Raw genomic sequence first — 11,406 nt, 5'->3', positions numbered from 1 at the left:
GTTTTCTTCTTTTTACTTTTATATCTTGTAAATTTATTGGAAGAAAACGCAAAAGCAATTACAGTCATAACGTTAAAAAATGGAAAAAGACTGGAATGTGTTTTTCCTATTAGTACTGACTCTATGCATACTGTTACTGCATAATCTATTTTTTTACAAGTATGATCATTGTTCATACCAACAAACATGTTTGAAAACAAATATATGTTCATACCTCCAATCAACATTGTAATAGGTTTCAGTTGCAATTTAAACTCTTAACAGGTTGGTATGGACATACTGTTAATATTTCAGTTATCAGACAGTATCAGTCTATAACGGTTATTTGGCTTGGAAAACGGCTTTCAGTAGCATTCGAAGTATTATGATACCCAAAGAACCAAACAGTCGATATTGAACATAGTTTAAGCAGGTAGCTTACCTTGTTATCAGGGTAAAATCATAATAGTTAAACCGCATCAATTTTTGTATTTCTGGTAATTTAATGTTTTAACTGCTACAATCTCAATTTCGTTTATCTCTGTCCCTTCAAGTAAAATTGTTATTACGGTTTGAAGTACATGACCCTCCAAAAGTATCTTATATAGAAAGAAGAAGGAAAATACGGATATTTAACACTTTTCAGTGTATTTTGGTTTCATTGTTGTCCATTGAAGTCTACATAATTGATAAATTTACTAGTATGCACGTTAGCTTTCTAATATAAGCTTAAAATTTATATGTCGCGGGGCTCGTGTTTCCATGGTAACGCATTTTCTGTTAAAAAGGATTTTTCGACGGCTTCAGTGCCATTCTGTAAATGACCAACAGGGAATATTTGGGTAATATTATTAGCAAAATACCAAGCCCTTTACATGGTACCTTATTTTTCTTAAAGTTTAAAGTAACCATGGCAACAGAGATGTTTAAAATAGCTTATATCTTGATTTTTATCGCAATTTCTTATAAAAATATTAAATAAAAGTATATTTCTTGTAAGTGTAGCTTTGAAAGTCTTATTTCTAAGATAGGCAATATTTCCGTGTTATTTGCATTATTTAAACAAATTTCACAGCTTCAAATATTTATAGCAGTACCCCTCATCTGACATTTTTTATGGAAAAATCGTTCTGCATGCTGCAATGATTCTCATGCATATTGTTGAAATGCAAATAAAAAGCCGAAACTGTGTTCCTTAGATAGACCAGTGTCAACGCTTTTAAATTTTACATTTAGATATATAGGTCACGAGATTCGTTTCCATGGTAACATCAGTTTAATTTAAGAAACCACAATTTTCTACCGAAACTTGAGCAATTTTAGAGCTTAGATTTAGTATATAAGTAACAAATTGTCAACGAAAACTGAAAAAAGGTATTACAAATCAAACTACCCTATTTTTTTTTTGAAAATGGCCGTAATGGGTAACCTTTCACTCACCTATATTCCCAATAACATCAGTTACCATCATCCATTTTCTTACATTCCTCATAACATTGCAATATAACTACATAAAAGATCATTTTTAGAGCGAAAGACTCAAAAAAATATTTCCACCTCTGATTCATGTGGGAAAGTTGGCAGTTACTTGCGGAGAACAGGTTTGTACTGGTACAAAATCCAGGAACACTGGTTAAGTTAACTGTCCGCCGTTATATGACTGAAATACTGTTGAAAAACGGCGTTAAAACTCAAAACAAAACAAACAAACAAAAAAATATTTCAGCAAATAATTGCAGTTTGAAAATAGTTCAAATAAAGAAAATGCACAGAATTACGTACCTTCAAAATAAAAGCTATTAATTTTGCGCGATAACTGACATGTAACGTAATGACGTCAATGACGTCATTTTAAGGCAACAATGTTTTGAAGCGTTTCTGCGGCAATTTATTCATTATTTCTGCATTAATAAATCATTAAGCATCAGATCGGAGACAGGTACATGATTTATTTTCAGAAGAATGGATATACAAACACATTTAGTATGTCGTAAACGTCGTAGTAAATCGTCACGTTAGCTTCCGGTTGGGCATCCGGTTGGGCATGCGCACATACAAATATCAAGGTAACCTACCTTAGTCGTACACAATACCTAGACTGTAGCGCAAAGTTTAGCATCAAACATGGAGGTAAAAATTTAACAGGGCATAACTCATGTCCGGTCAATAACTCTAACAGACTGATTCAATGTGTAGAATGGTTGATCCTACAACTATTGATATAGTGTGGTGTTCATGATTGTTGATATTTTCAATGACAATTTTCTTCAATTTGTGATCATGCAGCTAGTGCATAGCTTCCTTTTCTTCTCTTTTGTTTCATCCTCAGACATTAAAAAAAAATTATCAAATAATAAAGTGATTGCAAATATATTAGTCATATTACAGGAGAAAGTCATACCAAAATGATATTTACATGTACCAAAAGTCAATAATCTAGTTTCTTCTCTGCAAACAAGTTTATTGTACAAAGAAACATTCAGTATAAATGCATTGTTGATGAAAATTGAAAACCTTTATCCTAACTTGAGGAGAAGAATCGAAATAGATGATTAATTTAAACGTTTCGTTTTATTCCAGACAGCGAAACCTTATCATTCAATTCCAATTATTGAAAACGTGATGTTTTATTAACAGATCATTCAATTACACTATTAAGCGTATCAAATGTTATTCGATGATCCATTCGTCTCAAAATTGGCAGCATTTTGAATCAACTATTTGACATTTTTATGACCCCTCCCCCACCCCTCCCTTCGAAGAAGGAGGGGTTTATTGTTTTGCAGATGTCGGTCGGTCGGTCGGTCGGTCGGCCGGACGGCCGGTCGGTATGTAGGTATGTAGATCAATCCACTTAGGCCTAGGATCATGAAAATTGATAGAAAGGTTGGACATAACCAGCAGATGACCCCTATTGATTTTGATATTAGTAGGTCAAAGTCAAGGTCACAGTGACCTGGAGCAGTTAAACGGTTTCTGGACGATAACACAAGAACGCTTAAGCCTAGGATCATGAATGTTGATAGGAAAGTTGGTCATGACCATCAAATGATCTCTATCGATTTTTAGGTCAACAGGTCAAAGGTCAAGGCCACAATGACCCGGAACAGTTAAACGGTTTCCGAGTGATAACTCAAGAACTATTAAACTCAGGATCATGAAATTTGAAAGGGAGGTTGGTCATGACCTGCAAATGACCCCTATTAATTTTGAGGTCAGTAGGCAAAAGGTCAAGGCCGCATTGACCCTGAAGAGTTCAAAAGTTTCCGGACGATAACTTAAGGACGCTTAGGCCTGGGAACACGAAACTTAATAGGAAGGTTGATCATGACCAACAGATAAGGTAATAAGGGCAAAGGTCAAGGTCACATTGACCCATTATAGTAGAACTTTTGTGTAAAGTGGCCAAATCATTTCTGTTCCTTGTGCAATTACTGAATGAACTCTTGTTAATTTCATAGATGCAAAATTAACAGATCAGAAAAGTTATTAATTAATTTATCTTATTTGAAGTACTATTAAAATGAACTCTTTCATAGGAAATAAAACCAATATGAATGTTACTGTAGAATGAAACTAAGGAAAGTAATAGCAGACTCGATTCGACGGAGTGTTCACGAGATAAATATTTAGAAAAATGCAACACCCCTCTCGCTTAAGTGAAACTTTATTGTACATAACCTTGAATGGAACCCATGATACATAAAGACCATAAAATACGAAACGTGACATATGTTTGCTGATGACGCTTGTATATAAGTTTAAACAGTATCATTAATAAATTTCTTAATCAAGCTTACATTGTTTCTAACGCCGTTAGTGTATATTACTGTTTCGTCAAACATACTACCCGAATGAGTGCAAAAGAAGATTTATGTTTGTTGGATGTTTGAAGCAGCCCGTCCGAAATATTTTTCTATTACAGCTCTTTTTTGTTCTGGGCCTACTATGTAAATGCGTGGCTCTGTGGCTGTGTTTTTGGTGCTCTGTGCTTCCGAGAAATCTACCCTTACCTATTGTCTTAAGTTCACTCCTAGTTCACCAATATTTTCAGGCTTCTTTTTGTTTTTACATATCACAGACATAAGGATAAGCCTCTTATAGAATAGATGAGCTGATCCGTACTGACCTTTCTGTATACATATTTCAGCCTATTAGTGTTCAATATGACCTAGATAATTGATTGCAATGTATATAATTAGTTGGTCGTGAACTCAAATTGGTCATTACCGGGATAACACGTTACTGGAAGATATTTACGTTTAACCATCGTGATCTTTGTGCTAACAAAATTCATCTCTTAGTTTCCTTGTTTTCTTTGTTTGTTTGTTCTAGGTTTAATGGCGTTTTTCAACAGTATTTCAGTTATGTAACGACCGGCAGTTAACCTAACCAGTGTTCCTGGATTCTGTACTAGTACAAATCTTTTCTTCGCAAGTAACTGCCAACTTCCCCAGATGTATGAATTAGAGGTGAAGGACGAATGATTTCAGACAGAATATGTTTTATCAAATCGTCACGGAGAACATACGCCGCGCCCGGAGAACCAACTCGCGACCCCGCGATCCATAGATCTGCGCTGTCTCTATTTAGCTATGCGGACGAGCGCTTAGTTTCCTGTACAAATGATTTCAATAATTCAGGGTGACAGTGCTTGGATGATAGTTTATAAAACTTTCAGTTGTTCTTATCATATTACTTTGCATCGAAAATAATTTACTGTAGCTTTGGTTTCGTTATGCTTAGATATATCTCACGTGAAGAAAACTAAAAGAAATAAAAATGGAAGGTTGCGTAAATGTCAGCCATTTTAGGAACCAGTACATGTTTAGATCTCTGCGGTAGACGAATAAATCATTGTTAATTTGAACTACCGCTTTTTTAATCTGTTTTTAATTTTTATCTTATTTTTCAAGAATGCAATATACAATTCACCAAGACTCAAGGAGTGGTTGTAGGATCGTCTTGAATATTTTAGATAAATCAGTCATTAAATTTTACGACCAAAATGTGTTTTTTCTTTTTCACAGGGATGTTCAATTCTGACCAAAGAATATCTTGTAAGAAAAGAATATTTTCAAAATTTCGGAATGAACAAAATGTGTTTATAAGAATCTTAGAACATATGTTTTTATAATAGTTTTTTTTACAAAACGGTACGTTTGAAAAATACCCGGTACCAGCAATGCTCTTTCATTAAATGTTCTTGTTGCCAAGTTAGTTGTCTTCAAACAGATGCATTATATCAATATTTTCAATAACTATTTCGGAGAAAGTTAACTAATCTTTTGTGTGGAAAATGTAAACCAGTTATTAAATTCACAAGTTACAGACAAACTGTACAAAAAACACACAAAACCGCAGGGATTGCCGTGTTTATGATACAGGTACTATAAAAAAAAGCATGTTATATTATACCTTGTCAAGCAATGCCAAAACTCCATCAGGCATTATGATAGTTATTGTCATTATCCAGTGCAAAAACATTAGGCAGCCAAACTATTTCCGTCTTTCGTTGAATAAATACGCCTAGCGTTCTCGTATTATTTGTACCTAGAAATGAAACGGTATTATAAAGAGGGGTGTGCAACAGAAGTAAGTCTTCTAGACTCTAACAAGGCTGTTAATATTACAAACGAGCAATAGTTTTAAGGAAGGAAAAATAAATGAAAATTAATAGATATTTTGAAAACTTATTGCGAAAGTTTTCATTGTTAAAAGAAAAGATAAAATGGTTGGTAAACTTGAGGAAAAGGAATATTGCCAAATATAAAACCATGTAAAAACTTTGAAAAGTATATGAAAGCTGTAGGTTAGTACAAATAAAAATAATTGCTTGATTTCCTTTAAAAGGGAAATAATGGTTATAATAATCATAATAATAATAGTAATTATGATAGTGAAAATAGATAATCAAATACATAAATGAATGGTACAGAGACAAGTTTAATCTAACATAATCTAAAAGTTAAGACCGGAACCAAGAAAAATTAAAAGTCGAATACAGGCTGTCTTTTTTTATTCGCGGGACTGACTTAAATCATTTGTTGTCGTCCTGTACGGAGATATCCCTCGAGCAAGTCTATAATCAAAACTTATTTAGCTTTTGCAAGCGCTTGCTCCAAGTTAAAGTATTCAAATTATAAAAATACTTTATATAAACAAAAAGAATTGTTGCATCAGGTTTCCACCAACATATACTAAGGATTTTACCATATATCGTTTGAATTTTTGAACCAATATGACGCAAATCCAAATACACTTTTATTTTAATCATACATACACGCTTGCACTATTGGAATGTAGATTATAAATAACGGCTAATTGAACATAATGCTTACTTTATCAAATATTTGTAAAAGCTGTTAGAAAAAAACGTAATTAAATAAATATAATGCAAATATCATGAAGTAGAGTGCATGGTTTATGACTGACACCTCTACGGTTAGTAGCTATTCCTGTTTGATGGCGCAATAACGATTCGAATGTTACACATCGTGATGCCTTTCTCCTAAATCCTGCACAGTAGTTTTTTCTTGCACCTAGATCTTGCTCTTATAAGTTAAAAAATGTTATTGACAGCGTTTGTGTATTGATATCTCGAACTTACCGTATACATATATGTTTTACTTTATACAGTATGGTGTCCCTAGTGACAGAGCCTATCTCAGTGTGGTAATTATTATACTGATACTTTCTTTCCCAATTTCTTAAAAATAAAGAGACATTGGCATGCCATTCCCTCTCAGTTTCCTTTACAATGTTAAGTGACCATTCATGGCCGTCCAAGACGGTGCCACTCTTTACAATTTGATTTTCGTCTACTTCCTATTCAAGTTGTGTATATTATATGTTGGCGTAGTTTCTGCACAACACTCCCCCTATTTTAGCCCCAGCCACTTTTATTTACCATCTAGTTAAAAAAGAAGAAATGAAAGGAAACACCGACATATTTCGTGTCCATTTTCAAACCACCTATCAAAATGAAATTACAATTATTGTTCTTTGACAACATATGAATTAACAAATGGTGTTGAATAGTATATATTTACTTCAGTAAACAAAATTAGCCTAAAAGAAATTACCTTTAGTTACAAAAATAGATTACATGATGCCATTATAACATTTCCTAGATAATAACCAAATACATTAATTATCTTATTATGCTGCGATGTTGATATATTTTTTTCACATATTTCATTTTAATCGTTATTTAGGATTTAAAGACGACTTAATTGAAAACAACACGTTGTGAGAGGGCCTTCAGCAAAATACATGAGTTTCTTAAATACAAACATAAAAACTAGATATCTAGGATAGTCGTATTTATAATAGAAAAGAATATGCCTTACATTAAATTCCATATATAACATCAAACAATGTCACACGTCCAGCGTAATAAAAATATATTGTTATCATTCCGGCATGAAACGTTAGGCAGTCGAACTATTTCTGTCTTTCATTGTGTAAATACGCGGGGAATTTCTGTATTATTTGCAGTGGTAGCTGGCATATTATTTGCAGTGATAGCTGGCATTTCACTGTGAGCTGTTCGACAGCAGGGACTTGAATTTTGGATTTAGATGGAAAGAATACTTGTGTTATTATGCAAGAAATATCTTATATAAAGAAAACTGAACAAAATAAAAATAGTGAAAAAAGCAGTCAATTGTTACTGATAAAGTTTGAAAACCCAGAGCGGAAATTTGCAGGGATTAATTGAAAGGAAAAACAGGAATAAATAAAATGGCTAGTGTTATTGGAAAATGGAAAATTGACAGTTGTGAAAACTTTGAAGCGTACATGAAAGCAATAGGTAATTTTAACTGAATATGAATTAATGTGTCCACATTTACCACATATAAATAAATAAATGACTTTTCGTTTAGACTAAGTCAGTGATAAAGTTAAACAAACTACCGGCGCTGTCAATATTAACTGAATATTTTAATACGATATTGTTTAATTGTTTAAAGTAGCTTGTTCATTGTTCGTTAGATGTTTTATACGATTAACTGAAAATGTCGTATTAATGATATTATTGTTTGTGAAATAAACAGGGTAAATATACACAAAACGGTGTTATTGTAAAAGTTGTTTTGTTGCTGCTGCTGCATCTGTTGTTTTTGTCGTTACGGTTAATAGAATCAAGAATTTCATTTTTTTTTTAATTAATCCATATTCATATTTTCCGCTGTATTTTGAATGCAGTTAAGAATTCAGCTGATTAATCTTCAAGATGTAAAGTGGGCGGAAACTGTTTCGGAACTTAAACTGTACAATTTAGAAAATTTTCCTTTTTTCCTTTTTCTGGATTTTATAGTCGATGAAGAACGCCATATAATAAACGTACAAAATACATCTAAAAGATTAATATTTTTTATTAAGAAAAACATGAATAATACATATCCATTAGTGTAAATGATTACACCATGAAAAAAATAAGCCCACATGAACTTTATATGATCTCTGAAAGTGCCATTACTTGAAAAGAAAATCTCATTTTCTAATCTTTATGACCTACCAATAAATCAAGTTGATGTGAGTCAGGAAAAAAGCTATAAAGACTTAGACGAAACTTGCAATATATGAATAAATCAAGAAACATTGATATCAACAGATTAGACGCAAGTACTGTTTTTGAACATAGAAAGCAGATGTTCTAGAGATAGTATGCTTTCAATTAATACTGAAAAAAAAACAACATGTTTTGTTGTTCTTGTTGTTGTTGTTGATTTTTTTTCATAAAAACACTAGAATTTTTTAATTGATTTGCAAGAATAACACTAATTGTTTTAAACATAAAGCTTGTATAAACGTGTATATTTTAAGATATATTTGATAATTAATTTCAAATATTTATTCTTTTATATATCAGAAAAAAATAATCTGCTATTTTATAGTATAATAACATCCACCTGGATTCCACGCTTTGTATTCCAGGTGTTTCCGATGAGAAAAGACCAGATGCACATAAAGTGTTATCGACGGGATCGAACATGACTCAAGAGTTTACAGCCGACGGAGACAACTGGGTTTTGACAACTTGTACCGCGGCCGGAGAGCGTACTTTCCCATTTACAATTGGAAAAGAACTTGATTCTATGACACTAGAGGTCGAAAAAATAAAGTAAAATAATTTTAATACATTGCATGTTCCGTCGAAACTTGCTTCAGAAACTTGCTTCAGATTAAAGGTTATAGGGCTGTTTCAGTAAAATTATCTTATATAGTAATATTTATGGAAATTGTTTATTTTGTATTTTAATCTTATCTCCTGTCAATACATCAATATTTATCATTAGATCAAAATATAAACACAATATACCTGAGTTTTAAATGCTTGACCCGTAATTAAAGAATATTTTAATTATGCGCGCAGACTGTGATGGCAAAAAAAATCAATAAAAGTTTTCTCAGGGTTAAGCTGTTTATTAAGGTTAGAGTGTAAACAGAAAGACTATTATATATCTTTTATTAGAGAAAGTAGGAAATGTAATAAATGACCATATCATAACCTACTTCCGTTACTTAATTTTTCACTATTGTTGAACTTTTCGGATTTCTAATTAGAAAATCAATTCAATTTGAAATAATATTTCAGTATAACAGATAGAAAAACACAATTTTTCATTTGATAATTATATATGATTCTTTTTCTTTTACTGACAAATCATTGTCAGAATGGAAGATCAAACATCAGATAACAGGACTTTTCATTTTGATTTACCTATGTGACAAGCTTGAAGTGATCATTTCTTTCTATCCAGGTTGTGTTTACAGTCGATGGTGACAGTCTTGTAGAAAACCAAAAAGGAGACGGTTTCGAATGCACACATGTTAGGAAGGGAGACGGCGGCACTTTAACAATGGTAATTATAACTACATAAATCTGACTTGAAATTTCTTGATTTAATTACATTTTACAGATTATTCTCGATGCTTATGGTGATTCTATTCTTAATTTTTATTTTGGCAGAGTGGCAGTTTTAGGTTTTTAGATTGTCTTAGCTTAGCACAAGTAGATCCGTAGTGATCCTGCATCATTTTTAAATTTAATCTAATATCTATCTTGAGCACATTCCATTTCGATACAATAGATTAATCTATATATGATTACTCAGTCTTGAAACGTATAGCAATAGTCATTGTTATTAAATCGTTTGCCTTCAGTTACAATAACTGAGTTACAAAGTTCTAGTTATTCTAATATCAGACATTTACCGTTATTGAAACAGCCCTGGTTTTGTTTTATGTCACACATTTACTGTCATTGAAACAGCTTAGTAAATTTTTATATCAGAACATTTACCGTCATTAAAATCTCATCATTTTTAGTCAACATTCAACATTACTAAAACTGCTCTAGTCATTTTATGTCAGATATTTGCCGTTTTTAAAACTTCTCTTAGACTAGCTATTTTCATGTTAAACATTACCGTTATCGAAGCGTCTGCTTTCATTTACATTTCAGATATTGACAGGTGGAGGCCAAACTTGTGTAAGGACATTTACCAAAGTGTAACAACATTCCAGTAGTGCCAATAATATTCCATGAAGTTCATTTCAATATTTCATACATGTAGTTCAATAAATTGTACAATGGATTTGTTTCTTCTTTCTTTAATTATCCTTTTACATTGCTGTGGGGGATGCAACACTTGTTAAAACTTTCGAAAGTTGGGCATGAAAAACTTTGCCTAAAGGAACTGCATTAAACATTAAGCGTATCGTTTAACTGTAAAGTTTAGTTATATTGTAAAGGATTCCGATAACGAGATATAATAGGGTTCTCTTCGTTGGTTTGTGGTAGATGCTAATATATTCCACCAAAGTATATCAAGATGCAGCATTTCAAGGACTGAAATGTAAATCTCGAATTCACGATGGAAACATATATATTTTTACATAACATGTGAAGGTGAAACTTTAACTATTTTGTCAACAGATTTTAAACCAAAGATTACACATTTTGCATTTATGAACCAGCGACAAATGCATTAAATACTTTTTTATTCGCTTCGTAGATACGAATATGCTACACCAAAATGTAAATAACTGCATAGTTTATACATACATCGCTCATATAAAGCAGATCTTCCCTTTGGGAATTTATTGTTTATGTAAAATAAGTTGATAACTGAGTAATTAAGTAATTACTGACGTTCCCTTATATATTTCAGTTAATTAGTTTGGTATAGGCCTCTCATGATTTGGGCGTTCTTGTCCTAATTAGTTTATTATTTACTTATATTGGCCACTACCCAAGATTGCTGATCACTAATAGGAGTCGTTTGGAATTTTAGTGCTGTAGCATTTCAGGCTGATACTTGATTCATTTTACATATTTTCATATTATCTAATGATCTTAAATTATTCAGAAGTTTCCGAGTTATCTTTCAGTTAAGGTACTTCAAACTGAAAACG

At 32.1% G+C, this 11,406-nt stretch overlaps 1 long non-coding RNA gene across 1 annotated transcript; it reads left to right on the top strand.

Annotated features, from left to right (window-relative positions):
- Nucleotides 1–9,602: 9,602 nt before the first annotated feature.
- On the top strand, nt 9,603–10,586 carry LOC128547642 (uncharacterized). The gene is made up of 2 exons (XR_008366614.1): nt 9,603–9,851; nt 10,454–10,586. It is a non-coding gene; the product is annotated as an uncharacterized LOC128547642 (long non-coding RNA).
- The last annotated feature ends 820 nt before the right edge of the window (nt 10,587–11,406 follow it).

Source organism: Mercenaria mercenaria, chromosome 13, assembly GCF_021730395.1.
Source record: "Mercenaria mercenaria strain notata chromosome 13, MADL_Memer_1, whole genome shotgun sequence".
In the NCBI taxonomy this organism is placed as follows: domain Eukaryota; kingdom Metazoa; phylum Mollusca; class Bivalvia; order Venerida; family Veneridae; genus Mercenaria; species Mercenaria mercenaria.
The sequence above is the reverse complement of the archived record's forward strand: the minus strand, read 5'-3'. Positions and strand labels throughout refer to the sequence as shown.